The sequence below is a fragment of the Zea mays genome, chromosome 4 (genome assembly GCF_902167145.1).
Source record: "Zea mays cultivar B73 chromosome 4, Zm-B73-REFERENCE-NAM-5.0, whole genome shotgun sequence".
Lineage (NCBI taxonomy): Eukaryota > Viridiplantae > Streptophyta > Magnoliopsida > Poales > Poaceae > Zea > Zea mays.
The window spans coordinates 14,315,581-14,340,504 of record NC_050099.1 but is presented as its reverse complement, the minus strand read 5'-3'; the positions used below and the strand labels follow the sequence as shown (position 1 = coordinate 14,340,504).

At 53.7% G+C, this 24,924-nt stretch overlaps 1 long non-coding RNA gene across 1 annotated transcript; it reads left to right on the top strand.

Moving 5' to 3' along the window:
- The first annotated feature begins 1,640 nt into the window (after nucleotides 1–1,640).
- LOC103652854 (uncharacterized) lies at nucleotides 1,641–24,912 on the top strand. Its single transcript, XR_565112.2, has 3 exons — nucleotides 1,641–1,736; nucleotides 1,819–1,995; nucleotides 24,810–24,912. It is a non-coding gene; the product is annotated as an uncharacterized lncRNA (long non-coding RNA).
- The last annotated feature ends 12 nt before the right edge of the window (nucleotides 24,913–24,924 follow it).

Below are 24,924 nucleotides of genomic sequence, written 5' to 3'. Positions count from 1 at the left end.
TCCTTTAGAGTATAGTTCCCGTTTGTGAGGAATCTCCACAAGTTGGAGCCTCTCGCCCTTACAATTGAGATCACAAAGAAAGCACAGAGTAAGGTTGGGAAGAGCAACACACAAGACCCAAATACACAGCACACCGAGTAGAGTCTGGATGCTTTAGAATACTTAATGAATGCTTGGGTGACTCCTCCATGCGCCTAGGGGTCCCTTTTATAGCCCCAATGCAGCTAGGAGCCGTTGGAGGCCAACTTGGAAGGCCAAACTTGCCTTCTGTCGGGTGGCACACCAAACAGTCCGGTGCGCCACCGGACAGGTCCTGTAGACGGTCTGATGCATGATCTCCTTCCAAATTTGGCATATCCGACCGTTGCTCCTCTGGGCTGACTGGCGCACCGGACATTGTCCGGTGCACATCGGACAGTCCGGTGTACCAGTTGACCATTGGAGCAGTCCACGTGTCCCGCGAAGATTGCGCGGCCGACCGTTGGTGCAGACGACCGTTGGCTCACTGAACAGTTCGGTGCACCACCGGACAGTCCGGTGAATTATAGCCACGTCGCCCCTTTGCTTTTCCCGAGGGCGACGAGTTTGCCGCGTATGACTCACTGAACAGTCCGGTGCACCACTGGACTGTCCGATGAATTATAGTCGTACACCGTCGTCGAATCCCGAGAGCGGCACTTTTCACTGGAGACCAGCCTGGCGCACCGGACACTGTCCGGTGCACCACCGGACAGTTCGGTGTGCCAGGCCAAACTTGAACTTTGCTGCACACAGCCAAGCTTTTCCCTTTGCTTCTCTTCTTCTTTAGTCACTATTTCTAGCACTTGGATAACCATGTTAATACACAAAACAATTCACCAAGTCTAGAAACATACCTTTTTCCTTGATTTGCACTTCTCACTTTATTTGGCACATTAGAACTTAATTAAATGTGTTGGGCACTTAATCACCAAAACATTATAGAAATTGCCCAAGGGCACGTTTCCCTTTCACCATCTATTGAGGTTGTAGTCCTCAAAAATAGATTGCTGTTTTCCTTGCTGTTTTCAATGAACTTGCATGTTACATTTTTTCCTTTGTGAAATGTGATACCTTAAGTTCGAAGGGTGAATATGGAGATAGAAGTCATACTGCATTGTTACTCACTTGATAATCATTCATTGTTTACTAAAATGTGGGCACCAAATAACAAAGTATGTTTGCATGCTGTGAAACTAGGACGTCCTCCACGAAGAGATGAAAACTTTATCCAAACCCATATAACAAAAAATGGAGTTCCTACAGAACAGGCAAAACCAATAATTGTAAGGCTTTGTTGTTAATTTTTAGTACAATATGCATTTCTATTTGAATTACCTTTTATGATGTGAATCATCTTTAATTCTCTATAGGACCAACTTAATGATGTTCTTGGAGTATATCCAGAGTTAAAGGACCGGTCAATTCAAGAGGGTGATGCATTCTCTGTTGTTTGTGGAACGAAAGAGCCAAAATGATATGTTCGTGTTTTGGGTTTAGGCCCTACTCCTCAAGATATTGCCACTCCAGGGTTGAAGTCTTATACTGCAACAAGACTACAAATGGAGATTCCTGCTCGTACAAAGGTTCAAAGTGAGAAGGCTGCTTTAGAACAGTGTGTACTTGAGCTACAGACTCAAATTGAGCAAAGGGCTCAACCAGACCGGGCAAGTGAAGAGCCCATGTCACATCGCGGCTCTACTTCATTTCAACATAAGGTATTCAATATATTTCATACATGCTGCTTTGTCCTAATTTTCTAGATTCCTTGTACTATGCTATGGAATTGTGTTTCTTAAGGTGATGAGGAACAAGTTTGCTGCTGAGGATGAGGAAGACAGTGAAGAATATTGTGCTTCTGAAGATGAGGAATTAGATGATGAGGATGATCAAATATTTCATCAGATGCAAGGTGCAAACTCACCAAGATCTACAAGGCACTTTGCTGAAGCTTCACACTCTAAACATGATGATCTTGTAATGCTCTCATTCATTTCATACATTTTCTAACCTTTATTTTCATAAACCCTCAAAAACATTGAAGTGAATTATTCTTAATCATTTGTGTCGGGGGCCATAATTAGGGGTACCCCCAAGACTCCTAATCTAAGCTGGTAACCCCCATCAGCACAAAGCTGCAAAGGCCTGATGGGTGCGATTAAGTCAAGGCTCGGTCCACTCAAGGGACACGATCTCGCCTCGCCCGAGGGTCCCCTCAAGCAACGGACACACCTTCGGCTCGCCCGAGGCCCAGTCTTCACCGAGAAGCAACCTTGGCCAGATCACCACACCGACCGACCGTATCGCAGGAGCATTTAATGCAAGGATGGCCTAACACCTTATCCTGACGTGCGCCCTTCAGTCGATAGAGCCGAAGTGACCGCAGTCACTTCGCCGCTCCACTGACCGGCCTGACAAGAAGACAACGCCGCCTGCGTTGCTCCGACTGCTGTGCCACTCGACAGAGTGAGGCTGACAGCAGCCAAGTCCGGCCTCGGGCGCCATAGGAAACTCCGCCTCGCCCGACCCCAAGGCTCGGACTCGGCCCCCATCTCGGCCTCGGCTCCGGAAGACGACGAACTCCGCCTCGCCCGACCCCAGGGCTCGGACTCAGCCTCGGCTCCGGAAGACGACGAACTCCGCCTCGCCCGACCCAGGGCTCGGACTCGGCCTCGGCTCCGGAAGACGACGAACTCCGCCTCGCCCGACCCCGGGGCCCGGACTCAGCCTTGGCCTCAGACGATGGTCTCCGCCTCGCCCGACCCGGGGCTCGGACTCGATCTCGACCTCGGAAGATAGACTCGACCTCAACCTCGGAGGAGCCTCCGCCTCGCCCGACCCAGGGCTCGGACCGACCACGTCACAGGGGGGGCCATCATTACCCTACCCCTAGCTAGCTCAGGCTACGGGGAACAAGACCGGCGTCCCATCTGGCTCGCCCCGGTAAACAAATAATGATGGCGCCCCGCGTGCTCCATGACGACGGCGGCTCTCAGCCCCTTACGGAAGCAAGGAGACGTCAGCAAGGACTCGATAGCCCCGACAGCTGTCCTTCCGCAAGGCTCCAGCGCTCCTCCGACAGCCACGACATCACATGAACAGGGTGCCAAAACCTCTCCAGCTGCCATGACGGCATGTACTTAGGGCACTAGCTCCTCTCTGCTAGACACGTTAGCACACTGCTACATCTCCTATTGTACACCTGGGCCCTCTCCTTATGCCTATAAAAGGAAGGGCCAGGGCTCTCGTACGGGAAGGTTGGCCTCGCGGGAGAACGGGACGACGCGTATAAGCCTCTCGCTCCCTCCCACGCGGACGCTTGTAACCCCCTACTGCAAGCGCACCCGACCTGGGCGCAGGGCAACACGAAGGCCGCGAGTTTCCCCTTTACGCTTGTCTCCTTTTTCCCCCCTTCGTGCTCCGTCTCGCGCCGACCCATCTGGGCTGGGACAAGCGGCGACAATTTACTCGACGGTCCAGGGACCCCCCGGGGTCGAAACGCCGAGAGTTGGTGCGCCAGGTAGGGGCCTGCTGCGTGTTGACGAACAGCTTCCCGTCAAGCTCCAGATGGGTAGTCTCCAGCAACTTTTCCAGCCTGGGACGGTGCTCCGTTTCGGGAGTCTTGAGTTCATGTCCCTCGATGGCAGCTACGACATGATACTCCTTCCTCCGCCGCGCGACAGCGACAATGGCGGCCGACAACCCACCCGCCGGCGGCGGAATCAACGACGTCTTCCCCACGTGGCGGAAGAACAACATTTGGGTTTGTCCCGTCGCCTCCCCCGCCGACGGAGGAGGAGGCGGGGCAACCAAGGCCAAGTAGGAGGCAGCATCTCGTCGGCTGTCGAGCGAGTCGACACCGGCGCCCCAACGGGGGACACGTCAGGCGTCGACCTCGCGTTTGAGACGAAGACGAGCGTCGTTTCCCCGCAACACGCCAACTCCAAGCGGACAGACGATGCCAGCACGCTCGCAAGGGACTTACTGGGCGTCACCCTCGTACCCGAGATGACGGTGCAGTCTGCCCCTGACGCGACTTCGTCACCGCCCGTCGACCAAGAGGTACCGACCGATTCCCATCTCGTGCCTTTTGGATTCAGCCTCGACCCACCAAGCGACTTCGCTTCGGTGGAAGCCTTCATAGAGGCATGTCCAAACCCTCTGGGGTATGGTATGCGGTCACCCTGGGACCGGCTGACGGCCGTCTCGACCTACGGACCCTCGGGTTCCGAGGAAGATGACGAGCCCGACTTTTGTTGGGATTTCTCCAGACTCGGTAACCCCAGTGCCATGGGGGACTTCATGACCGCATGCGACTACTGCCTTTCCGATTGTTCCGACGGTAGCCGCAGCTTCGGCGACGAGGACTGCGGCCCAAGTCGTGAATGTTTCCACGTCGATCTAGGGGGTCCCGGCGAAGGCAACCATCTTGGTATACCGAAAAACGGTGATCCCCTAGGCCTGCGCCTCGCGTTGACATCCTTCGGGAGCTAGCTGTGGTCCCAGTCCCTGCGGGGGGTCAGGACGCACAGCTCGAGCAAATCCGCGAGATGCAAACCAGGCTCGACTAGGGAGTAGGAACACTTGAGCCATTCCGGCGGAACATCGGGCAGGAATGGGCAGACCAAGCTCCGGCCGGAGAAGCGCGTCATCTACCCCAGGGCATCCAGCACCGCATTGCCGACGACGTCAGGGCAAGGCCGCCACCGGCTTCTAGTGGGGTCAGCCAGAACCTGGCTGCGGCAGCGATACTACTCCGCGCGATGCCGGAACCATCGACCACCGAAGGGCAGCGTATCCAGGGAGAGCTCAACAATCTCCTGGAGGATGCCGCGGTCCGACGGGTCGAAAGCTCTGCCTCCCGAAGGTAGGGGTACCCCTCGGAGCATCGCGCCGCGACTTCCCGATTCATGCGGGAAGCCTCGATCCACACCGGGCGCACGCGCAACACAGCGCCTGCGGCCCCGGGTCGCCTCGGCAACGAGCACCACCACCGCAACTGTCGAACCCACCTCGACGAGAGGGTGCGCCGAGGCTACCACGCTAGGCATGGGGGACGCTACGACAACGGGGAGGATCGGAGTCCCTCGCCTGAACCACCCGGTCCACAGGCTTTCAGCCGGGCCATACGACAGGCGTCGTTCCCGACCCGGTTCCGGACCCCGACTACTATCACAAAGTACTCGAGGGAGACGAGGCTAGAACTGTGGCTCACGGACTACCGGCTGGCCTGCCAACTAGGTGGAACGGACGATGACAACCTCATCATCCGCAACCTCCCCCTGTTCCTCTCCGACACCGCTCGAGCCTGGCTGGAGCACCTGCCTCCGGGGCAGATCTCCAACTGGGACGACCTGGTCCAAGCCTTCGTCGGCAACTTCCAGGGCACATACGTGCGCCCTGGGAACTCCTGGGATCTCCAAAGCTGCCGCCAGCAGCCGAGAGAGTCTCTCCGGGACTACATCCGGCGATTCTCGAAGCAGCACACTGAGCTGCCTAACATCACCGACTCGGATGTCATCGGCGCGTTCCTCGCCGGCACCACCTGCCGCGACCTGGTGAGCAAGCTGGGTCGCAAGACCCCCACCAGGGCGAGCGAGCTGATGGACATCGCCACCAAGTTCGCCTCTAGCCAGGAGGCGGTTGAGGCCATCTTCCGGAAGGACAAGCAGCCCCAGGGCCGCCAGCCGGAAGATGTCCCCGAGGCGTCCACTCAGCGCGGCACCAAGAAGAAAGGCAAGAAGAAGTCGCAAGCAAAACGCGACGCTGCCGACGCGGACCTTGTCGCCGCCGCTGAGTACAAGAACCCTCGGAAACCTCCCGGAGGTGCCAATCTCTTCGACAAGATGCTCAAGGAGCCGTGTCCTTATCATCAGGGGCCCATCAAGCACACCCTCGAGGAGTGCGTCATGCTTCGGCGCCACTTTCACAAGGTCGGGCCACCTGCAGAAGATAGCAGGGCCCACAACAACGACAAGAGGGAGGATCACAAGGCAGAGGAGTTCCCCGAGGTCCATGACTGCTTCATGATCTACGGTGGGCTAGTGGCGAACGCCTCGGCTCGGCACCGCAAGCAAGAGCGTCGGGAGGTCTGCTCGGTAAAGGTGGCGGCGCCAGTCTATCTAGACTGGTCCGACAAGCCCATCACCTTCGACCAGGGCGACCACCCCGACCGTGTGCCGAGCCTGGGGAAATATCCGCTCGTTGTCGACCCCGTCATCGGCAACGTCAGGCTCACCAAGGTCCTCATGGACGGAGGCAGCAGCCTCAACATCATCTACGCCGAAACCCTCGGGCTCCTGCGGATCGATCTGTCCTCGGTCCGGGCAGGCGCGGCGCCTTTTCACGGGATCATTCCCGGGAAACGCGTCCAACCACTTGGACAACTCGATCTGCCTGTCTGCTTCAGGACTCCCTCCATCTTCCAAAGGGAAACCCTCACGTTCGAGGTGGTCGGGTTCCGAGGAACCTACCACGCAGTGCTGGGGAGGCCATGCTACACTAAGTTCATGGCCGTCCCCAACTACACCTACCTTAAGCTCAAGATGTCGGGCCCCAACGGGGTCATCACCGTCGGCCCCACGTACCGACACGCGTATGAATGTGACGTGGAGTGCGTGGAGTACGCCGAGGCCCTCGCCGAATCCGAGGCCCTCATCGCCGACCTGGAGAGCCTCTCCAAGGAGGCGCCAGACGTGAAGCGCCATGCCGGCAATTTCGAGCCAGCAGAGACGGTCAAATCCGTCCCTCTTGACCCCAGCAACGACGCCTCCAAGCAGATCCGGATTGGCTCCGAGCTCAACCCCAAATAGGAAGCAGTGCTCGTCGACTTTCTCCGTGCAAACGCCGAAGTCTTTGCGTGGAGTCCCTCGGTGTAATACCCAATTCTTAGGCGATAAGAAAGTAGGGTTAAAATATGTAAATAGGGGTGCTCATCCTTTATGAACAAGATAAAATAGATAAATGCATGGCATGATGTTGTCTTTTTGTAATAAGTGCATAATAATGGGAATCTGAATATTTAGACCCAACCGGAATTCAAAATTTAACATGAAGAAGTGGGAAGATAAACTTAAAAACTAAATTATATTTGGCTTCTGTGTTGAACTTTTCTTTGGGTTAACTTAACTTAGAATATATATATATTCTCTAGGTAGGATGAGTTGAGACTATCCTTTAGTCTCAAAAATATGTAATGATATCATTAAAACATGTGAATTAGATATATAGTCATAATACAATTTCTCATAACAAAACAAGTGGGTTATGCCTTTCAATAACTAGGAAATTTAAAATATTTAAATGAATGTTGTAGAAATAAATGAAATGTTTCTACAAAAACATGTTGAAATTTAGACCTGAAGTAGTTTCAGAAATTGAAGTTCAAAACTTGAGACAAATTCAACAAAAATCTGAAATAAGAAACAGAAAAAAAAAAGAGCAAAGAATAAACTGCTGCATGGACCCAAACCCCTGCCTCGGCCCACCTCTGTTTCATCCGGCCGGCCCACTCTCACCCGCGCGCTCCCCATCATCTCACTAGCATGTGGGCCCCGTTTGCCACTCCTTGCCCCAGCGCGCTCTCATGTTCTTGAGACCGACCGATGGGGCCCATCTGTCATCACTTCGTGCTGCACGTCAACAGAGGACGCGAGATCCGCGGCGAGCTTCGCCCACCTTTCGCCCTCCTGCTCGGACTTAGTCTAGAGTATAAATCGGTGTCCTCCCCAACCCAATGTACTGCGCGGCCTCACCATTGGAGATCGAAGTCATTGGTGCTGGGAAATTTGACCTGGGGGTGTTCGTGTCGAGTTCCACCGCGGGAGCCGCAAACGCCGTTCCTCTCGTGCGCCCTCATCGGTCCCTCTGGGACTGAACAGGGGGGGGGGGTCGCAGGAGCATGCTTGGTTGAATCGGATCCTGGTGGGGCGAAAACCGTAACTGGAGGAGCAAGGATTTCTCGCCGCGACGTCACCACCTCCTCCGATTTACTTTGCGCCATGGGCAGAACCGCAGAACCATCCTCGCTCCAACCAGTGGTATGAATCCGACCGTGAATTTCGTTGCCAGCTTCTCTCCGTGCAGAATCTATAGGATTTTAGATTGTGGGTTTGGGGCACTGGGAACGCCAGCGCACGTACTCCGGCGTGGTTGCCTGGGAGCGGCGCCGCCTCGGGCCTTAGCAGGGAGGAAGAAGGGCGCAGGGCCGTTGGATACTAATCTACGGTCGAGATCAGACGTATATACCATTTCAGGGTAGGATTGGTGATGGCCGTTGATCTGACCATGGACGCCTCTGATCGAATCGCGACCGTTTAAAATCCTGACCTTTGATCCTAGATCCATCGGCTTGAATCACGTACCGGTTCGGGGTGAAGATAATTTAATCTAAGCCGCCGGTTTTGATCCAACGGTCCTTATTGAACAATACCCCTTCGCCGTAGTGTTTTTGCAAAAGAGACCTCTGTGATTTGGTGAATCAACCCGCCGTCCATCTTGTCTGTTCACTGTGTCTTGGGATTTTACCCCGTGACCCCCTGACTTTCCTGGAAAATGTGGCCCGACCCAGAACTGTTTTAAATCGAATACATGAATTAGAAATGGATTTTTTTTAATATGAAAATAATTACTATAACTTGATAAATTCATAGAAAATCCATTTTTAGTCCAAATTACTTCATTCCAGTTGCTAAAATTCTGTAATATTATTCTCTTTCACTTAGAGTATCTGTTTTGACATGAAAACAGTAAGAAAATTTATTACTCACTTACTCCTATTTTAAACACATAAAACCTTAGGAAATTCGTATCTCCTCCGTTTTAATTCCGATTCGACCCGTTCAAGTTGCGTTAGTCTCGTAGCTTCGCGTAGATTATTTTTACGCAGTGTATTCTTATGTTTGGTGTGATGTTAATTTTGTCTATACCCTGTTTGTTTGTATTGCTACGACTAGCGTGAGGTCACGAGTCACCTGAAGATCATCCTGGTACCTGGAATCTCAAGTCTCAGGCAAGTTGTGCCCTTGATCACTTCCTTTACCCACTCATGTTCTGATTTATCATAATGATCTGCATAGGTTAATTTTGATGGGACCCAATAGGTCACCCTAGTTCGTTCGTCCTGAATACCTTGTTTACCCCTGAATCACTTGGGTAGTTCTGCTACTGCTTTATATGGTTTTGGGTTAATATTTCATTACATCTATGTTCCAATTATGTTGTTATTCTATTTATGTTCATGACAAGATCATTAAATGTTAATTGGAACATAGAGCTTAACTTGAGAACCACGTGCCACCACAAGGGTTTAATGGGACGCCCTTGGCTGACTAATTAGGAAAGCTAGTGGAGGACTACCTTACCCGAAAGGGGCAAGGGCAGTAGGGGAGTGGTCAGTGTGGGGAGGCCCTCGGGAGGATTTTGCTGTGATGGCGGTCCTGCAAGGGATTCCTGGGAAGGCCCTCGGGAGGATTTTGCTGTGATGGCGATCCTGCAAGGGATTCCTGGGGAGGCCCTCGGGAGGATTTTGCTGTGATGGCGGTCCTGCAAGGGATTCCTGCATTGGAGCTTCCTATAAACTGTAGCGGGTTTTCTGAAGCTAGTGGAACTTTGTAAAGGCCTCGTAGTGTTACCCTGCCTCGCCTCCTCGGTAGAGGTGTATGGGAAGTCGCGATCTCTTGGCAGATGGGTAACATGACTTGTGGGTAAAGGGTACCACCTCTGCAGAGTGTAAAACTGGTATACTAGCCGAGCTCACGGTCATGAGCAGCTCAGGACTCTCTGATGATTAAATTATGGAACTAAATTCAATTTGTCATATGCATTGCATCGCGGGTGAAGTTGTTATTTTTGTTCTACTACTTAATTGGGTTTGGTATTTACTTATACTTAGTAACTGCTAATAAAATTTTGACCAACTTTAAAAGCAATGCTCAGCTCTAACCATCTTCTTTGGTAAGCCTTACACTTCACGTGAGCTCCCACCTTTGGCGAGTTCATGCACATTATTCCCCACAACTTGTTGAGCGCTGAACGTATGTGAGCTCACTCTTGCTGTCTCACATACACCACAGGTCAAGACCAGGTACTGCAGGATGATGCTCATGGAGGATGCTGCGATGAGTTCGTGAGTGGTCTAGGTCGTCGTCTCCCAGTCAACTTCGGGTTGCTGGACCGTTGTCTCCATATAATGTAATTATTTATTTATTTTGTATAGAACTCCGATTATATAGTAAAGATGTGACATTCGATCCTGTGCCATGATTCATCATATGTGTGAGACTTGGTCCCAGCACACCTGGTGATTATGTTTACGCCCGGGCTTTGGACCCCTAAAACCCGGGTGTTACAGAAGTGGTATCAGAGGAATGTTGACTGTAGGACGAAACCTAGATAGAACTGGACAACCATTATCTACTTACCTTTACTACTCTGATTCTTTCTAAACTTATCTTAATCTTCTCTCATCTATTTCCGCTTTACTCTGATTATTCTTACATTTTCACTTCTAAAGACAAACTTGGATTTCACACTTTGAAATCCTGTGGTTAAAGTGACCTTTAGGAATAGGAGACCTACTCTTAGGAACAAAAACAAAACTATTTTTATAGGTATTTGTATGCTTGATGTTTGTTCTTATGATACTTGTTTGATTTGGATCTTTGATTGAGTGTGATTAGTTGTGGAGTAATGTCCACAATCACATCTGCATATACATATAGAAAAAAACGGCGATAAAAATATCTAAATGAACTAGGTTATCCCTCATCAAAGAATCTAGCATAGCAAAATCCATCTTATCTTGAAAAAGTCTATCCTACACTCATAGATCCATCTTATCCTAAAAAAATAGATTCTTATCTTATTTTGAAAAGATTTATCTTATCCTAATAGATCTATCTGACCTCAAAAGATTCTACCTTATCCTTATGGATTCATCTTACCCCAATAAGCATATTTATCCCGCGCTAGTTTAACAACCATGATCTAATGCAAATTAATTAGATCCTATCTAGTCAAGCTAGTCATACCAATCTAATCTAGATCCCATCTAACCTAATATGATCTAATCTAAAGTGAGTTACTTAATGGACCAGTTAATACTTGTGAAATAGATTAGACCCTCTCCACATGTTTTAACTTAGTTCACCCTACACTAAATAAAGAATGAGAGACCAACCCAACCAATAGAGTCTTGATGGATTGCATGATCTACCTATCCCCACCTAACATCAAACAAACTTTTGACCTACACCATGTAGTCTATCTCATCCATAACCATCTTAACCATATTCCCCAACTCTGATGATATACACTAACCTTGAATCAATGAGACCAAGACCGGAGAAGGAAAAAAATCAACCTCGTCAAGGAAGGAGTGAAGTCAAACTCGATCTTCAGATACATTACCACCCAACAAGGAGTTCTTTCTCACCATAAACTTTCTTACACCAGGTTATTCTTGCCCTAACCTACCCATCTTTCGTCCTACATAATAAAATGACTATATACTTATATACCCATGCTTTCATAACCACTTTCTAAATAACATGAAACTTCTTATTCATAAACTAATTAGAAGTTAAAGGCTAAACTTTAAATAAACCTTTTAACATCCCTTTTCTACTAATCTCGAGGACGAGATTATTTTTAAGGGGGGTAGGATTTGTAATACCCAATTCTTAGGCGATAAGAAAGTAGGGTTAAAATATGTAAATAGGGGTGCTCATCCTTTATGAACAAGATAAAATAGATAAATGCATGGCATGATGTTGTCTTTTTGTAATAAGTGCATAATAATGGGAATCTGAATATTTAGACCCAACCGGAATTCAAAATTTAACATGAAGAAGTGGGAAGATAAACTTAAAAACTAAATTATATTTGGCTTCTGTGTTGAACTTTTCTTTGGGTTAACTTAACTTAGAATATATATATATTCTCTAGGTAGGATGAGTTGAGACTATCCTTTAGTCTCAAAAATATGTAATGATATCATTAAAACATGTGAATTAGATATATAGTCATAATACAATTTCTCATAACAAAACAAGTGGGTTATGCCTTTCAATAACTAGGAAATTTAAAATATTTAAATGAATGTTGTAGAAATAAATGAAATGTTTCTACAAAAACATGTTGAAATTTAGACCTGAAGTAGTTTCAGAAATTGAAGTTCAAAACTTGAGACAAATTCAACAAAAATCTGAAATAAGAAACAGAAAAAAAAAAAGAGCAAAGAATAAACTGCTGCATGGACCCAAACCCCTGCCTCGGCCCACCTCTGTTTCATCCGGCCGGCCCACTCTCACCCGCGCGCTCCCCATCATCTCACTAGCATGTGGGCCCCGTTTGCCACTCCTTGCCCCAGCGCGCTCTCATGTTCTTGAGACCGACCGATGGGGCCCATCTGTCATCACTTCGTGCTGCACGTCAACAGAGGACGCGAGATCCGCGGCGAGCTTCGCCCACCTTTCGCCCTCCTGCTCGGACTTAGTCTAGAGTATAAATCGGTGTCCTCCCCAACCCAATGTACTGCGCGGCCTCACCATTGGAGATCGAAGTCATTGGTGCTGGGAAATTTGACCTGGGGGTGTTCGTGTCGAGTTCCACCGCGGGAGCCGCAAACGCCGTTCCTCTCGTGCGCCCTCATCGGTCCCTCTGGGACTGAACAGGGGGGGGGGGGGTCGCAGGAGCATGCTTGGTTGAATCGGATCCTGGTGGGGCGAAAACCGTAACTGGAGGAGCAAGGATTTCTCGCCGCGACGTCACCACCTCCTCCGATTTACTTTGCGCCATGGGCAGAACCGCAGAACCATCCTCGCTCCAACCAGTGGTATGAATCCGACCGTGAATTTCGTTGCCAGCTTCTCTCCGTGCAGAATCTATAGGATTTTAGATTGTGGGTTTGGGGCACTGGGAACGCCAGCGCACGTACTCCGGCGTGGTTGCCTGGGAGCGGCGCCGCCTCGGGCCTTAGCAGGGAGGAAGAAGGGCGCAGGGCCGTTGGATACTAATCTACGGTCGAGATCAGACGTATATACCATTTCAGGGTAGGATTGGTGATGGCCGTTGATCTGACCATGGACGCCTCTGATCGAATCGCGACCGTTTAAAATCCTGACCTTTGATCCTAGATCCATCGGCTTGAATCACGTACCGGTTCGGGGTGAAGATAATTTAATCTAAGCCGCCGGTTTTGATCCAACGGTCCTTATTGAACAATACCCCTTCGCCGTAGTGTTTTTGCAAAAGAGACCTCTGTGATTTGGTGAATCAACCCGCCGTCCATCTTGTCTGTTCACTGTGTCTTGGGATTTTACCCCGTGACCCCCTGACTTTCCTGGAAAATGTGGCCCGACCCAGAACTGTTTTAAATCGAATACATGAATTAGAAATGGATTTTTTTTAATATGAAAATAATTACTATAACTTGATAAATTCATAGAAAATCCATTTTTAGTCCAAATTACTTCATTCCAGTTGCTAAAATTCTGTAATATTATTCTCTTTCACTTAGAGTATCTGTTTTGACATGAAAACAGTAAGAAAATTTATTACTCACTTACTCCTATTTTAAACACATAAAACCTTAGGAAATTCGTATCTCCTCCGTTTTAATTCCGATTCGACCCGTTCAAGTTGCGTTAGTCTCGTAGCTTCGCGTAGATTATTTTTACGCAGTGTATTCTTATGTTTGGTGTGATGTTAATTTTGTCTATACCCTGTTTGTTTGTATTGCTACGACTAGCGTGAGGTCACGAGTCACCTGAAGATCATCCTGGTACCTGGAATCTCAAGTCTCAGGCAAGTTGTGCCCTTGATCACTTCCTTTACCCACTCATGTTCTGATTTATCATAATGATCTGCATAGGTTAATTTTGATGGGACCCAATAGGTCACCCTAGTTCGTTCGTCCTGAATACCTTGTTTACCCCTGAATCACTTGGGTAGTTCTGCTACTGCTTTATATGGTTTTGGGTTAATATTTCATTACATCTATGTTCCAATTATGTTGTTATTCTATTTATGTTCATGACAAGATCATTAAATGTTAATTGGAACATAGAGCTTAACTTGAGAACCACGTGCCACCACAAGGGTTTAATGGGACGCCCTTGGCTGACTAATTAGGAAAGCTAGTGGAGGACTACCTTACCCGAAAGGGGCAAGGGCAGTAGGGGAGTGGTCAGTGTGGGGAGGCCCTCGGGAGGATTTTGCTGTGATGGCGGTCCTGCAAGGGATTCCTGGGAAGGCCCTCGGGAGGATTTTGCTGTGATGGCGATCCTGCAAGGGATTCCTGGGGAGGCCCTCGGGAGGATTTTGCTGTGATGGCGGTCCTGCAAGGGATTCCTGCATTGGAGCTTCCTATAAACTGTAGCGGGTTTTCTGAAGCTAGTGGAACTTTGTAAAGGCCTCGTAGTGTTACCCTGCCTCGCCTCCTCGGTAGAGGTGTATGGGAAGTCGCGATCTCTTGGCAGATGGGTAACATGACTTGTGGGTAAAGGGTACCACCTCTGCAGAGTGTAAAACTGGTATACTAGCCGAGCTCACGGTCATGAGCAGCTCAGGACTCTCTGATGATTAAATTATGGAACTAAATTCAATTTGTCATATGCATTGCATCGCGGGTGAAGTTGTTATTTTTGTTCTACTACTTAATTGGGTTTGGTATTTACTTATACTTAGTAACTGCTAATAAAATTTTGACCAACTTTAAAAGCAATGCTCAGCTCTAACCATCTTCTTTGGTAAGCCTTACACTTCACGTGAGCTCCCACCTTTGGCGAGTTCATGCACATTATTCCCCACAACTTGTTGAGCGCTGAACGTATGTGAGCTCACTCTTGCTGTCTCACATACACCACAGGTCAAGACCAGGTACTGCAGGATGATGCTCATGGAGGATGCTGCGATGAGTTCGTGAGTGGTCTAGGTCGTCGTCTCCCAGTCAACTTCGGGTTGCTGGACCGTTGTCTCCATATAATGTAATTATTTATTTATTTTGTATAGAACTCCGATTATATAGTAAAGATGTGACATTCGATCCTGTGCCATGATTCATCATATGTGTGAGACTTGGTCCCAGCACACCTGGTGATTATGTTTACGCCCGGGCTTTGGACCCCTAAAACCCGGGTGTTACACTCGGACATGCCTGGCATACCGAGGGAGGTCGCCGAGCACTCACTGGATATCCGAGCTGGAGCCCGACCCGTGAAGCAGCCTCTGCGCCGATTCGACGAAGAAAAGCGCAGAGCCATAGGCGAGGAGATCCACAAGTTGATGGCTGCAGGGTTCATCAAAGAGGTATTCCATCCCGAATGGCTTGCCAACCCTGTGCTTGTGAGAAAGAAAGGGGGGAAATGGCGGATGTGTGTAGACTACACTGGTCTAAACAAAGCATGTCCGAAGGTCCCCTACCCTCTGCCTCGCATCGATCAAATCGTGGATTCCACTGCTGGGTGTGAAACCTTGTCTTTCCTCGATGCCTACTCAGGGTATCACCAAATCAGGATGAAAGAGTCCGACCAGCTCGCGACTTCTTTCATCACACCTTTTGGCATGTACTGCTATGTTACTATGCCGTTTGGTTTGAGGAATGCGGGTGTGACATACCAAAGGTGCATGAACCACGTGTTCAGCCAACACATTGGTCGAACGGTCGAGGCTTACGTCGACGACATCGTAGTCAAGACGAGGAAAGCCTCCGACCTCCTTTCCGACCTTGAAACGACATTCCGGTGTCTCAAGGCGAAAGGCGTAAAACTCAATCCCGAGAAGTGCGTCTTCGGAGTCCCCCGAGGCATGCTCTTGGGGTTCATCGTCTCCGAGCGGGGCATCAACGCCAACCTGGAGAAAATCGCGGCCATCACCAACATGGGGCTCATCAAGGACTTGAAAGGCATACAGAGTGTCATGGGATGCCTTGCGGCTCTGAGACGCTTCATCTCGCGCCTCGGCGAAAGAGGCCTACCTCTGTACCACCTCTTAAGAAAGGCCGAGTGCTTCACTTGGACCCATGAGGCCGAGGAAGCCCTCGGGAACCTAAAGGCGCTCCTCACGAACGCGCCCATCTTGGTGCCCCCCGCTGCCAGAGAAGCCCTCTTGATCTACGTCGCCGCTACCACTCAGGTGGTCAGCGCCGCGATCGTGGTTGAGAGACGAGAAGAGGGGCATGCATTGCCCGTCCAGAGGCCGGTCTACTTCATCAGTGAGGTACTGTCCGAGACCAAGATCCGCTACCCACAAATTCAGAAGCTGCTGTACGCGGTGATCCTGACGCGGCGGAAGTTGCGACACTACTTCGAGTCTCATCCGGTGACTGTGGTGTCATCCTTCCCCCTGGGGGAGATCATCCAGTGCCGAGAGGCCTCGGGTAGGATTGCAAAGTGGGTGGTGGAAATCATGGGAGAGACAATCTCGTTCGCCCCTCGGAAGGCCATCAAGTCCCAAGTCTTGGCGGACTTTGTGGCTGAATGGGTCGACACCCAGCTTCCAGCAGCTCCGATCCAACCGGAACTCTGGACCATGTTTTTCGACGGGTCGCTGATGAAAACAGGAGTGGGCGCGGGCCTGCTCTTCATCTCACCCCTCGGGAAACACCTCCGCTACGTGTTGCGCCTCCATTTCCCGGCGTCCAACAACGTGGCTGAGTACGAGGCTCTGGTTAACGGGTTGCGCATCGCCATTGAGCTAGGGGTCCGACGCCTCGACGCTCGCGGTGACTCGCAGCTTGTCATTGACCAAGTCATGAAGAACTCCCACTGCTGCGACTCGAAGATGGAGGCCTACTGCGATGAGGTTCGGCGCCTGGAGGACAAGTTCTACGGGCTCGAGCTCAACCACATCGCCCGACGATACAACGAGACTGCGGACGAGCTAGCTAAGATAGCCTCGGGGCGGACAACGGTTCCTCTGGACATCTTCTCCCGAGACCTACATCAACCCTCAGTCAATACCGACGACACGCCCAAGCCCGAGAAGGCCTCGGCCTAGCCCGAGGCACCCTTGGCTCAGCCCGAGGCACCCTCGGCCCCCGAAGGTGAGGCACTGCGCATCGAGGAAGAGCGAAATGGGGTCCCGCCTAATCGAGACTGGCATACCCCATACCTGCAATATCTCCACCGAGGGGAGCTGCCCCTCGACCGAGCCGAAGCTCGGCGACTGGCGCGGCGCGCCAAGTCGTTCGTCTTGCTGGGGGACGAGAAGGAGCTCTACCACCACAGCCCCTCAGGCATCCTCCAGCGATGCATATCCATCACCGAAGGCTAGGAGCTCTTACAAGAAATACACTCGGGGGCTTGCGGTCACCACCCAGCGCCTCGAGCCCTTGTTGGAAACGCTTTCCGACAAGGTTTCTACTGGCCGACCGCGGTGGCCGACGCCACTAGAATTGTCCGCACCTGCCAAGGGTGTCAATTCTATGCAAGGCAGACCCACCTCCCCGCTCAGGCTCTGCAGACAATACCCATCACCTGGCCGTTTGCTATGTGGGGTCTGGACCTCGTCGGTCCCTTGCAGAAGGCACCCGAGGGCTACACGCACCTGCTGGTCGCCATCGACAAATTCTCCAAGTGGATCGAGGTCCGGCCCCTAAACAGCATCAGGTCCGAACAGGCGGTGGCGTTCTTCACCAACATCATCCATCGCTTTGGGGTCCTGAACTCCATCGTCACCGACAACGGCACCCAGTTCACCGGCAGAAAGTTCCTGGACTTCTGCGAGGATCACCACATCCGGGTGGACTGGGCCGCCGTGGCTCACCCCATGACGAATGGGCAGGTAGAACGAGCCAACGGCATGATTCTGCAAAGACTCAAGCCGAGGATCTACAACGACCTCAACAAGTTCGGCAAGCGATGGATGAAGGAGCTCCCCTCGGTGGTCTGGAGTCTGCGGACGACGCCGAGCCGAGCCACGGGCTTCACACCGTTCTTTCTAGTCTATGGGGCCGAGGCCATCTTGCCCACATACTTAGAATACGGTTCCCCGAGGGCGAGGGCCTACGACGACCAAAGCAATCGAACAAACCGAGAAGACTCACTGGACCGGCAGGAAGAGGCTCGGGACATGGCCTTACTACACTCGACGCGGTATCAGCAGTCCCTGCGACGCTACCACGCCCGAGGGGTTCGGTCCCGAGACCTCCAGGCAGGCGACTTGGTGCTTCGGCTACGACAAGACGCCCGAGGGCGGCACAAGCTCACGCCTCCCTGGGAAGGGCCGTTCGTCATCGCCAAGGTTCTGAAGCCCGGGACATACAAGCTGGCCAACAGTCAAGGCGAGGTCTACAACAACGCTTGGAACATCCGACAGCTACGTTGCTTCTACCCTTAAGATGCTTTCAAGTTGTTCGTACACCTTGTTCACATACAAAGTCTAACCATCAAGGAAGGGTCAGCTTTGCCTCGGCAAAACCCGACCCTCCCTCAAAAAAAGTCTTCCATCAAAAAGACTTTCGCGTCTCCCAGCCATATCAGTAACAGGACCCCAAGAAACGAATAAGGGTGCATGTAAGTGGCAAGGCCGACCGAGCCGAGGGATTCCTACGCCTCTGGGATACGGATACCTCACTCGTCGCCTACCACGAAAAATAACTCTTACTTGGGTAAGCAATCCTGCTACTGACGAACGAGTCCGGATACGCAAAACAGGAGGAAAAGAAACATAACCTTATATTACGATGATAAAGTGTTCGGGCCTCGGCGGCCGCAAAAGACACACATGCATTCAAAATAAACTGCTCCGGCAGAATTAGGTGTCGCCCAGAGAAGGAGTCGCGCCCTCGGCTTCATCTCCACCCTCGGCGAGACTCGCCCCGGCCTCGGACGACGGCGCAAGCGGGAGGATCTCTGCCTCGAAGGTGGTCGCCAGCACCGCGCCTGGACCCGCGGCGGCCGCGTCAAGTCTCTGGACTTCAGACAGGGCGGCTTCATCCTCATCAGGAAGGCAATACCCCTCGCTGACCCGCTCTAGATCCACGTCATAGTGGGAAGCAAGCACTGCGAAGGCCCGCCTGACGCCGTGATGCAGCGCCTCGCAGAGTCTGCCGTGCGCATGGTCACCCAAGGCCTGCAGGCGACTTTGAGCGGAGCTTCCCGAGGGGACGTCGTCGAAACCAAAGACCCGGCAGAAGGCCGAGATGGCCTCGGACATGGCCGCGTGGTCGGCCTCCCTCTGCTTGGCCGCCTGAGCAAGTGCCTTGGCGGACTTATCAAGGGCAGACTCGAGCTCTGTGAACAGCCAAAGCAGAAGACTTCAGACACGAGTTGAGGAACGAAGCCGAATCAAAATCTTAAAACAGCCAAGACATACCTTCAGCTCGGGCGCGTTGCTCCGAGGATGCGGCTTGGGCCACGGCTAGGTCTGCCGCAAAGGCCCCGGCCCGAGCGGACGCCTCGGCTAACTGGACTCCAAGAGCCTTAGCCCGGCTTTCAGCCTCGGCGGCTCAGCCCCGAGATTGGTCCTGCTCGCCGATGACCTGGCCAAGCTCCAACTCTCGTCGCTGCGCCTCTACGCGTGCCGCCGCTGCCTCTGCTCTCAGATCGACACAGAGCAACCGAAGGTCCGCCACCTCGGCGCTCTATTGGGAGAGGCACTCGGTGGCCCCGGCAAGCGTGGTCCTCAGGGACCGCAGCGAACCCCAGACGTCGGCCTCGCGGCGGATGAATGACGACTTGGCGGCGCTCAGATCCGTCAGATCCTAAGGGAAGGAAGCGGGGCGTCACAAAGAACACCTTAATCACGTGAAAGGTATGCTTGAAATCATTACCTGGAGGGTCTTGGGAACGTCCCTGCAAAGGACCTCCAAGGTCGACCGAAGCGACCCCACCGTTGCCTCGGCACACTCACGAAGCCCGTCCCAAGATTGCTCCTCTCGCTCATCGTCAAGAACGAAGAGGGGATCCGAGGCCCCATGGGTTCGGAACCAGAGCAACTGACGCCACCCGTCGGGACTGCATCGCGCGGGGACAAGGTTGCCGCTCCCCGGGATGAGTCGCGGTTCCGCGCCCCCTCCCTCCGAGGCACCAAGTAGCCAGACTGGTCGAACCGTTCCTCCGCTTGCTAAGGAGAAAGAGAAAATCAGGATCAGGACATACGGAGGAGGAGCCAGGACGAAGATATCCTGAGATAATTACCCACTCCGGGCCATGATCGATCGTGCCTGTGGGGAGGTCTCTCGAACCTCGATCCCCGAAGGTACCACCGAGGTCTGCCCCGCTGTCGGCTTCGGTACCGTCCTTGCCTTGGGCGCCCGAGGCACCCGAGGGACGGACTGCCCAGGCGCAGCCACGACGACCCGAGGATCACCCTCCTGCGCAGTCGGCACGGGCAACGGTTCTCGGGGAACAGGCAGCTCGGCCTGACTCCTCGGGGTCACCTCAACTATCTCGACCGAGGGGTCAAGTACCCCCTCGGTCCGCCCCTGTTCTTCGGACCGGGACCCCGACGTCCCGGCCCCGGATACCGATGGTGCCAGCCCGCTCGGGGGCTGGCTCGACGACCCCTGGCCCAGCCTCAGATCCGGGCTGAGGCCGAGGCGGGCCGCCATGTCGTCATCTTCATCATCGTCTTCATCGTCGTCGTTGTCATCAGGCGTCTCCGACGACGGCTCCCTCGGGAGCCCATCCCTCTCCTGCCGACGATGAAGCCTTTCCAAGGCGTCCCGTGCCCGCGTCCGCTCGCGGGCCTGAGCCTTCTTCGCGTCCTTCTTCTCCTTCCTCTTCTCCGCGGCGACCCTCCGCGCATCTCGGTCCACCGCGTCCTCCGAGACCGGTGGCAGGGAAGGCTTGTGAGCCCCTACCTCCTGGAGATGAACGAAAAGTCTCGACTGTGAGAACCAAGGGCAATCCAACACAGGAAGAAAGAAGGGGCGGACACTCACCAGGGACACACACCCGCGATCGGGACGCATCGGGGGCTGGGAAAAGGCGCCGGCCTCTAACTTCCCCACCATGCCAGCTACCCGCCTGTGGAGGTCGTCGGTGGGAAGGGGGTCTGAGGACATCTGCAAACCCTCCAAGTCGACCCCTGGCGTCATCTCCCAGAACGACAGCCGCCGCTCCGTCAAGGGGAGCACCCTCCGGCGATGAATGGCGGCAACCACCCCCGCGGCGGTGAGCCCTCCTTCTCGCAGCTCCTCCAGGGCCTTCAAAAGGGGCTGGAGATTCTTCTGTCTGTCGCGCGGGGTCCTGTAGCGCCAGTTATCGGCGGCGGCGGTCACCACTCGCTGAGAAAACGACGGGAGCCTCCCGTCGTCATTTCAGAGATAAAACCACCGGCGCTGCCACCCTTTGTTCGAAGACGCGAGGATGGTAGGGATGTACTGCAGCGCTCGCGCCTGCCTCAGCTGGAGGATGCAGCACCGGCCCGCACCGCCATGCGAACCCTTCTTTCCCCTGTCGGCGAGGCAAAAAGCTTCGCGGAGAAGAGATGGGTCCATAGGTCCCAGTGGGGGGCAATCCCCAAGTATCCTTCACAAACCGCCACGAAGATGGCGGCTTGCGAGATGGAGTTGGGACTGAGGTTGTGCAGCTCCACCCCGTAGACGTGCAGAATCGCCCGCATAAAACGGCTTGCCGGCACTCCGAACCCCCACTCGTGAAAGGAGACGAAACTCACCACATACCCCGGCGGCGGGGACAGGGCGGCTCCGCTCGGAGGGGCCATCCACTCCGGCTGCGAGTCATCGGAGAGAGGGTGAAGCAAACCATCAGCAACAAGGGCCTCCAGGTCATCCGTCGTGATGGTGGAGAAAGGCCACGGGTCGCGCGGCGAAATAATGGTCACCTGGTCGGCCATCACCAAGCAGAAGAGGTGCCGGCGGAAAGGGCTGGGTGCGCGGTTTCCTTTCTCTGGCTATTCCCTCGGGTTGCAAAAACCTAAGTGGGAGGCGAGCAACAGAGTAAAGAACTGTCACCAGTCCCTCTCCTGAATATATAAAGGCCCAGGCGAGACCCGTTCAACACTTCGCCCGAACCCGCCGCGGGATTCAAAACTCAAAGCGAGACGCCCGTTCCTCGAACGGCTCACGCACGCACAACGACCGCCCTGCGAGCCACTCGTCCCGTCGCATTAACTCTACGGCAGGACAGGCGGCACCTTTGGCAGGCGAAGCAGGCGACGCTTCACCTCCGCCATAATGACCGCGTCAAAAAAGGTGCGCCACGTCATTCGATTTCGTATCCTTTTCCACTTCCTCTTTTTCTCTCTTGCCTCAGGGATCGAGAAAGGGGATACTACGAAAGGGATCCTTCCCCGCAAAGGAAGCGGGCCTCGAGCCCCCCTACTGATCAGAGGTTCGAAGGCTAGCCCCTCGGAAGGGTTCAACAGCCGCCTCAGAGCACTCAGGCTCCACGCCCACTACTGGTCAGAGGTTCGAAGGCCGGCCCCTCGGAAGGGTTCAACGGCCGCCTCAGGCCACTTGGGCTCCGCGCCCACTACTGATCAGGGGTTCGTAGGCTGGCCCCCGAAGGGTTCAACAACCGCCTCAGACGCAGAGCGAGGGATGACCCTGGGTACGTTTGATACATAACCAAGGCTCGGGCTACGCTCCCGAGGTACCCTAGGACATTTCCGAGACCAACGGGAACGATCTTGTAACGGAATCCCACTAGAGGGAGGCATCGAGCCCTCGGACCCCGTCAAAAGGGGACCGGGTCCGGCAAATCACCCGTAGGTACTTTTGGAGCGCGCCTCCGGGCCACTAGCCGACCACTAACGAATGGGGCACGGGCGTCCACTCGGATTACCCGTTAGCAACTCACTGGAGACACCATGTCCGGCGCCCTCCTAGGGCAACATGGCGCTTTCCCCCCTCCTCCTTGCGGAAAGGCGACGCAGGGGCGTATGTAAAAAAGTCGAGTCTGCCCTTGACCGTCCTCTTGCTCTGTGCGGAGGCTCGGGGGATGCTCTCGCAAACCCGGCTCCGGCCAAACCGTTGACAGCGTCAACATACCAGCCCGAGAACTTGGGACTCGACTATGCACCCGGGCTACGGCCAGTTCGCATGAGGGAACAACCAGACCGGCCGAAGCATCACGAAACGCGCTAAGACCTCGAAGGAGTCAAATCACTCCTCCGAGGCCTCGGGGGCTACACCCGGCGGGTGCGCTCGTGCGCACCCACCGGAACGAAACGTAACCGAGAAAGGCCGGTCCCCTTGCAAAAAAGTGCGACAAAAGCCTCCAAGCGAGTATCAACACTCCCTTCGAGGCTCGGGGGCTACTGTCGGGGACCATAATTAGGGGTACCCCCAAGAATCCTAATCTCAGCTGGTAACCCCCATCAGCACAAAGCTGCAAAGGCCTGATGGGTGCGATTAAGTCAAGGCTTGGTCCACTCAAGGGACACGATCTCGCCTCGCCCGAGCCTAGCCTCGGGAAAGGGCAGCCGACACCAGAGGATTCACGTCTCGCCCGAGGGCCCCCTCAAGCAACGGACACACCTTCGGCTCGCCCGAGGCCCAGTCTTCGCCGAGAAGCAACCTTGGCCAGATCGCCACACCGACCGACCGTATCGCAGGAGCATTTAATGCAAGGATGGCCTGACACCTTATCCTGACGCGCGCCCTTCAGTCGACAGAGCCGAAGTGACCGCAGTCACTTCGCCGCTCCACTGACTGGACTGACAAGAAGACAACGCCGCCTGCGTCGCTCCGACTGCTGTGCCACTCGACAGAGTGAGGCTGACAGCAGCCAAGTCCGGCCTCGGGTGCCATAGGAAACTCCGCCTCGCCCGACCCCAGGGCTCGGACTCGGCCCCCGTCTCGGCCTCGGCTCCGGAAGACGACGAACTCCGCCTCGCCCGACCCCAGGGCTCGGACTCGGCCTCGGCTCCGGAAGACGACGAACTCCGCCTCGCCCGACCCTAGGGCTCGGACTAGGCCTCGGCTCCGGAAGACGACGAACTCCGCCTCGCCCGACCCCAGGGCTCGGACTCGGCCTCGGCTCCGGAAGACGACGAACTCCGCCTCGCCCGACCCCGGGGCTCGGACTCAGCCTTGGCCTCAGACGATGGTCTCCGCCTCGCCCGACCTGGGGCTCGGACTCGACCTCGACCTCGGAAGACAGACTCGACCTCAACCTCGGAGGAGCCTACACCTCGCCCGACCCAGGGCTCGGACCGACCATGTCACAGGGGGGCCATCATTACCCTACCCCTAGCTAGCTCAGGCTATGGGGAACAAGACCGGTGTCCCATCTGGCTCGCCCCTGTAAACAAATAATGATGGCGCCCCGCGTGCTCCATGACGACGGCGGCTCTCAGCCCCTTACGGAAGCAAGGAGACGTCAGCAAGGACTCGACAGCCCCGACAGCTGTCCTTCCGCAAGGCTCCAGCGCTCCTCCGACAGCCACAACATCACATGAACAGGGTGCCAAAACCTCTCCAGCTGTGACGACGGCATGTACTTAGGGCACTAGCTCCTCTCTGCTAGACATGTTAGCACACTGCTACATCTCCTATTGTACACCTGGGCCCTCTCCTTACGCCTATAAAAGGAAGGGCCAGGGCTCTCGTACGGGAAGGTTGGTCGCGCGGGAGAACGGGACAGCGCGTATAAGCCTCTCGCTCCCTCCCACGCGGACGCTTGTAACCCCCTACTGCAAGCGCACCCGACCTGGGCGCAAGGCAACATGAAGGCCGCGGGTTTCCCCTTTACGCATGTCTCCTTTTTCCCCCTTCGTGCTCCGTCTCGCGCCCACCCATCTGGGCTGGGACACGCGGCGACAATTTACTCGTCGGTCCAGGGACCCCCCGGGGTCGAAACGCCGACAGTTTGCACCAGGTTGGAAAAGATGTCATATTATATGCTATGTTGAGATCTGATTTGCCTGTGGCTAAAGGGACAATTGTTTCAACTAAACCAAGCACCACAGTTGGAGGCCAGATCCTTGGAAGGC